The sequence below is a fragment of the Triticum dicoccoides genome, chromosome 2B (assembly GCF_002162155.2).
Source record: "Triticum dicoccoides isolate Atlit2015 ecotype Zavitan chromosome 2B, WEW_v2.0, whole genome shotgun sequence".
In the NCBI taxonomy this organism is placed as follows: domain Eukaryota; kingdom Viridiplantae; phylum Streptophyta; class Magnoliopsida; order Poales; family Poaceae; genus Triticum; species Triticum dicoccoides.
Window position 1 is genome coordinate 665,879,571 of NC_041383.1, and position 7,314 is coordinate 665,886,884.

Sequence of the window (7,314 nt, forward strand, 5' to 3'; positions counted from 1 at the left end):
ACGTGGCGGCGGCGGATTGGGCGCGGGGGCGGCGGCGGACGCGTCCGGCCGGGGGCGGACGTGTCCGGCGCGGAGAGGGATGAGATCTAGGGTTTGGGGGAGAATTCATCCGCGAAAATTCCGGGGGGACACATATTTATAGTTTCTGGGAGCTAGGAGAGTCCAAATGAGGAGCGGTTTTCGGCCACGTGATCTTGATCGAACGACCGAGAGCATGGAGGGGGGTTTGCTGGGTTTTGGGCCACTTTGGAAGGGGTGTTGGGCTGCAAAGAGAAGGGGGGTTTCGTGCTACGTGGTTAACCGTTGGAGTATCAAACGACCTCCAAATGGCACGGAACTTGACAAGCGGTCTACCGGTGGTATACCAAGGCCGCTTGGCAACACTCGGTCCATTCCGAGAAAGTTTAACACCCGCACATGAAACAAGGTCTGAGAGGGGGCGACGGGCACGAGCGAATGGTCCGGACTCCGAACGGACAACGAAGAGAACCGAGAGAACCCAAACGAATGCAAGTTTTGAAAAACATGCAGATGAAATGCAGATGATGACATGGCAAAATGCAACACACGAGCAAATGACATGGCAACGAAGGCGAATAACTGGCAGACACCTGGCGCATCGGATCCGGGGCATTACAACACTCCTCCACTAACAAGAGATCTTGTCCCAAGATCTTAGGACCGAGACGGAAGGGAAAAGGGATGAGGTGAAACAAGAAGTGAAGAGAAGAAGCAAAGAATCGAGAGCACTCGAGAAAAAGAGAGGAACGACGAGAATGACGAGAATCGAAAGCTAACGGAATCAGATAGACTAAGAAACCACTCGGGTTAGAACATGATAAGAAACGAATAAGACTGAAAGGATTTAGGCAGCACTCCGGTTGAACAAGGAAAGAATAGAACATGAGCTTAACCCAATGAGATGGCAGTTGACAAGATGACCAACGCAATGCCTTCGGAGGAATTGAAATAATTGAATGAAAGAACTTAGAAGGAAGGATTGAACGAAGTTGTTGAGAGAACCAACCACGATAAGAATAAGCTTGTTGTGGACTTATAGATAACATCTCAAGATTATGAGGTGATCTCCGACCACAAGCGGAAAAGATTGAATAGCTGAGAAGAACGAAGAAATGCAAAACTCCACTTCAAAAGAATACGGAGAATTAATTGCACTTCGAGACGCGAGAAGAAAAGATACTTGAACTCCGCCAACAAGAATCTTGATGAACACTTGAAGTATGAATTAAATCATGAAGAACCACCATGAAGAACTCCGGTAACAAAAGGATGATGAGATAGAATGAAGGATGAAAGAATAAGATGAGCCTTGCGATGATTTAGATGGAGGTTCCGACGAAATGGCTGAGGAAATTTGAACTCCGGAGAAGAAAAGATGGAGAACACTTGGAACTAGAATTTATTCATCAAGAACAAACTCCGAAGAAAAGGGATTACTCACTTTGAGGAAATAAGAATAAGATATATTGTATACTTATCCTTCATCAAATTAAATTGATGACAAGCAATGGATTTTGCATACTACTTATTCTTCTTGAAAAGGGTTGAGAAGTGACATATCGCAAACTTGAGAAGGTCTTCAAGAACCACCGGTAGGATTGAAAGAAGGAATGGATTGAAATGATAATCAAAGAAAAAGAATCTGAAAGAACCACCATAAGAATTTGAAAATGACTGATGAAAGAGACTGAATCACCGGGATAATTGGATAACGGAAGCTGAAATGTGAGGACGAAGAATTCTTCTGGAGTGACGGCCTCCGGTGAAAAGAAATGGAAAAACAACTTCTGGCATACTCCGGATGGGTAAGAAAAGAATATCTGACAAATGGAATAATTCGAGAGGATAATATGAATCTAGAACCACGAATCTTTGAGAGAACGGGGAAGATTGAGAGGAAAAACTCTTCTTCGGTCTTCAATGATGACGAAAAAACACCACCAATACTGAGGTACTCCGGGAGAATGAAAAGCAGAGAGGTTGAGCCAACAATGAAATGATTTGAAATCGATCTTGGAAAGGCATCTAACTAATGAAATCCATTCTTACGTCAAACTCCGAAAAGAATTAGAAATGGCTCCAGATAATTAGAAGAGTCAGGTAAGATCCTGGGAAAAAACCTGTGGGTTAGGGCCCACTGAAGAGAAAACACCGTTGAAAAGGATTGTTGAAGAGGTAGATGATGCACTGGAACAATTGAAATATTTGAATGAGGTGACAACCTTGAATTAATTGGAACATAGACGAATCTCCTGAGATGTCTTCCGAACTCCGGAATGGTTGAATGGCGAGAGGCAAACGAGCATGGAAGATACTTGATCCGAGGAAAAGAATATAATCACTACCGAAAACTTGAATTGAATCCATTGGAAAAGATAAAGAGATGAAGAATGTCAAACAAAAGAGAATTCACCGGTTGAAAAGATTGAGGGAAGACTGAAGAGCTCCACACAAATGAAATAGATGGTCGAGAGAGAGTCGGACTCCGGGAAGAAAAGGGGTGGGAGGGCGGGAAAACAAAGGCAACTTGGAAGGGGAAATCGACGAATATCTTGAAGAAAAAAAACACTGGTTGAAATCATTGAGGAGAGAGAGTAAAAACTTCGCACGAGTAGGATGGATACTCGATTAGGGACTCCGGCTTCGAGAAGGGAAGGGTGGGCGGGTGGGAAAAGAAAATAACTGAGGATAGAGAAATAACTTCGTTGAGAGCGGACTGAGGATTGAACTTGGCAAAGGCGAAGAGGCTCGAGTCAACTTGACGAGAAATGCACCGGATGAAAAGAGCTGAGGAACAACGATCGGAAAACCAACTGCGTGAACCTAAAGAAAAATTTGAAGGGAAGAGGAGTAGTTCAAAACACCTATGTCAAGATTCCTTACCAGAGCGACGAAGGGGCTAAAGAGTAAAAAGAATTCCTACTCTCCGATATAACTAGACTCCGAAAACAGTTTTCTTCTAGACTCAACAATGGCCAAACTACACGATCAATCAAGGGGGCTCCTAGGGTCGGTTGAGGCTCTGATACCAACTTGTCACGCCCAATATGCGACCCTATCCAAAAGGAACTCGAAGGTCCCACCAAGGATAGACCCGCATATTGAAACGCTTTTGCAAGGTGGATATCATTACATCAACATTACATAATAGATGGGGATACATACAAGAGGCATACAATGCCACACGAATACAACATCACAATACATAAGAGCATCATCCGTCTACGGATGAAACACAAACAGAAACTCAAACGACATCCACCCTGCTAGCCCAGGCTACCGACCTAGAACCTATCCCCTGATCGAAGAAGAAGCAGAAGAAGAACTCCGAAACAAGCAAACATCGCTCTCGCGTCATGATCATCGCAAAACCTGTACCTGCAACTGTTGTTGTAGTAATCTGTGAGCCACGAGGACTCAGCAATCCCATTACCATGGGTATCAAGACTAGCAAAGCTTAATGGGAAAGGAAGGGGTAAAGTGGTGAGGTTGCAGCAGCGACTAAGCATATATGGTGACTAACATACGCAAATAAGAGCGAGAAGGGAGCAAAAGGAACGATCATGAAGCTAGCAATGATCAAGAAGTGATCGCGAACTCCTACTTATGTCAAACATAACCCAAAAACCGTGTTCACTTCCCGGACTCCGCCGAGAAGAGACCATCACGGCTACACACACGGTTGATGCGTTTTAATTCAGATCAGGTGTCAAGTTATCTACAACCGGACATTAACAAATTCCCATCTGCCTATAACCGCAGGCACGGCTTTCGAAAGATTATACCCTGCAGGGGTGTCCCAACTTAGCCCATGATAAGCTCTCGTGATCAATGAAGGATATACCTTCTCCCAGGAAGATCCGATCAGACTCGGAATCCCGGTTTACAAGACATTTTGACAATGGTAAAATAAGACCAGCAAGACTGCCCGATGTGCCGACAATCCCGATAGGAGCTGCAGATATCTCGTTCTCAGGGCAACACCGGATAGGTTAGCCTACGAGTAAAACCAGCCCTCGAGTTGCCCCGAGGTGGCCCCGCAGTCTGCTCGGTTCGGACCAACACTTAGACAAGCACTGGCCCGGGGGGGGGGCTAAAATAAAGATGACCCTTGGGTTAATTACTCCCAAGGGAAATATAGGTGGTGGTAAGGCAAATGGTAAAACCAAGGTTGGGCCTTGCTGGAGGAGTTTTATTCAAAACGAACTGTCAAGGGGGTCCCATAAATCACCCGACCGCGTAAGGAACGCAAAATCCGGGAACATAACACCAGTATGACGGAAACTAGGGCGACAAGAGTGGAACAAAACACCAGGCATAAGGCCGAGCCTTCCACCCTTTACCAAATATATAGATGCATTAATAATATAAGAGATATTGTGATATCCCAACATAATCCTGTCCGTCATGGAGCAATCTTCAACTTCACCTGCAACTAGCAACGCTATAAGAGGGCTGAGCAAAGCGGTAACATAGCCAAGCAATGGTTTGCTAGGAAGGGTGTCAAAGGTTAGAGGTTCATGGCAATTTGGGAGGCTTGATGAGCAAAAGATAGGTAATGCAGCATAGCGATAGAACGAAGCAACTAGCATAGCAATGATAGTAGTGAGATCCAGGGTAGCGGTCATCTTGCCTGAAATCCTGCAAGGAAGAAGAACGAGTCCATGAAGAAGATGAAGCCACGAAGACGAACCAAGCGTAGACGAACGAATCCTCACGATCGCAACGAAACGGGAACTATCGAGAAGAAGCACACAACATAGTAAACACACTACACATAAACAAGACATGATGCAGAAACAAGTATGATGCAAAACAAGACTACATGAAGCTACTCATGGCAAGAGATGATGCAAACAAGAGCAACACATCAAAGCAAGTTTAAATGAGGCCGGGAACAACATATAACAATTCCGGTAAGTCCTCGTACGCAAATTTCGAAGTTGGTCCAGGTCTGAATAAACCTTATATTCAAGTTGTTAAACAGCAAGTTAAGATGCACCAAGATGATCTACACAAGATTCTAGTGAAGTTACATATAAAGTTCATTTAGTTCGGGGCTATGGCCTAGAAGATATGAGCAAAACAAGTTGAACATGGCATTGATGCAAAGTGCATACAAACATCAAGCAAACACCTCAAAACATGAATGCAACATGATAATATGAAACTACATGCAAAATCAAGCAAGTTTCATATAGAGCACACTCAAAACGGAGCAACGGTGCAACCCACACATGAAACAAGTTTAAAGGACAAGCTGTCCAAAACAGCAACTAGGCATATTGCAAGCATCAAAACAATATGCTAAATCATCTCAACATGAAAACAAAAGACATGGGCATGATTTACAGGTAAAGCATAACAAAACATGAACACTGAGCTATCTCCAGAAACTAATAGAACATGCTCAAACACACATGGCAAGATTGCAAATAATATCAGTTTCAGACTTTGCAGAAATAACATCAGGTTGCAATGTTTAGAGCTATCAAACAACATGTTACAGGAACTTATCATGGCAAACAAAGGCATGGCATGATACTACTAAATGCATAGAACAAAAGTCCCTTAGTGACCATGAGCCAAAAAGGACCATAAGATATGATGGCACCCATGTAAACATGGCAAGTTATATTACAGATTCATACATGGCGGGAACAGAATTATGAAGGCATGTTGGTGAGCTTGTACCACTCACCACAGAGCAATACATGACATGGCAAGGCAACCAACATTAATAAGACATGTTTGTGAAGCTAAGCATGGGAATAGAAAGTTCATAGGGTGCATGTAACACTAGCAACAATCATGGTAACAACTGAACTTAATGTTAACAGGCTGACAGCAATATTATTTAGCAACTTTGGAGCAATATTACAACAAGCTACAGCAGGCTATAATTGCAACCAGGGGCATGGATGAATAGAGCATAACATGTAGAACAAAACACCCTTAGTGAACATCTCCAGATTATGCATAGAATGACTTGTAGCAGCAGGTTTACATAGCATCACGAAATAACAGATTTAGCCTAGCAAAACAGCAACATCAAGTACCCTACTTAACAAGCTTGATTCACTCACCACAAGTCATTGCATGACAAGATAAGCATAGCATCAGCAAGAAGACATGTTTATGAAGCTAAACAAGGTAAGAACAGGTTCATAGCATGCAATGATCAACTACAACAACATTGGCAAAATTGAATAACATGTAAACAATCTGCCAGGAAACATTTTGGAGCAGAAGTAGAGCATGAAAATGACATGCTAGGCTACTCCATAATTGCAACCAAGGGCATGAATGGATAGAGAACAACCGTATGTTCAAAACATCCTTACTGAAGTATCTCAAAATATGCATGGATCTCTCTGTAGCATCATGTTTACATGGCATCAAAACAACTGCAGAACAGGGACTAAAATCAGCAACATCGCGAAGCCTAGTTTGCATGCTTGTGCTAGTCACCACATTGTTCACAAAAATACATGGTAAGAACCTCTGTAAATAAGACATGGCATAGTTCAAAACGCATGTAGACATCAACCTCATAGGATGCACACATCAATCATGGCAAAAATGACAAATAAGCATGTTCTGTTAACTGCCAGCAGACAACATCAACTAGCACTCTTGCAACGATGATTCATGCATCAAGATGGATCCAAATGAATATGATGCAATGGAATGAACTGAAGTACTCGTTGAGGCGAACAATTTGACATATTACATGCACAAAACGGAGCTACGGATGCAGAGATACGATGCGATGAACATGGCATGATAATGTCAAAAATAATCGGGGACTTGGTGAAAACGGGGGCAACCTTTGGATCTGCACGGAAATCGAGGATGACCGGAGTTCTCGCCGGAGTTGAGGAGGAAGATGGGGCCAGCGAGGGAGAGGCCGGAGAAGACGCCGGCGAGGACGGGGAAGGCCGGAGGGAGCGCGGGACGGCCGGATCTGGTCCGGCCCGACCGGATCCGCGGCGACGGCGGTGGATGGCGGCTGCACCGGCGATGGCGGCCAGAGGGCCGTGGCGAGGCATGGGCGGCGCCGGCCGGGAGGAGCGGCGGCGGTCGCCTGGGCGGAGGCAGACGACGGCGGGGACGAGCGCTGGGAGGCGCGGCCGGGCCTGGCAGCGGCGGGGGACGGCGCCCGCGGTGGAGCGGCGCCGGCAGGAGGCGTGGAGGCGGGCGAGGCGGTGGACGGTGAGACGGGCGGCGGCGCGCGGGCGGCGCTCGGGCCCTGGATGGACTCGGGCGGGCCCCGCGCGGGTTCGGCGGGCC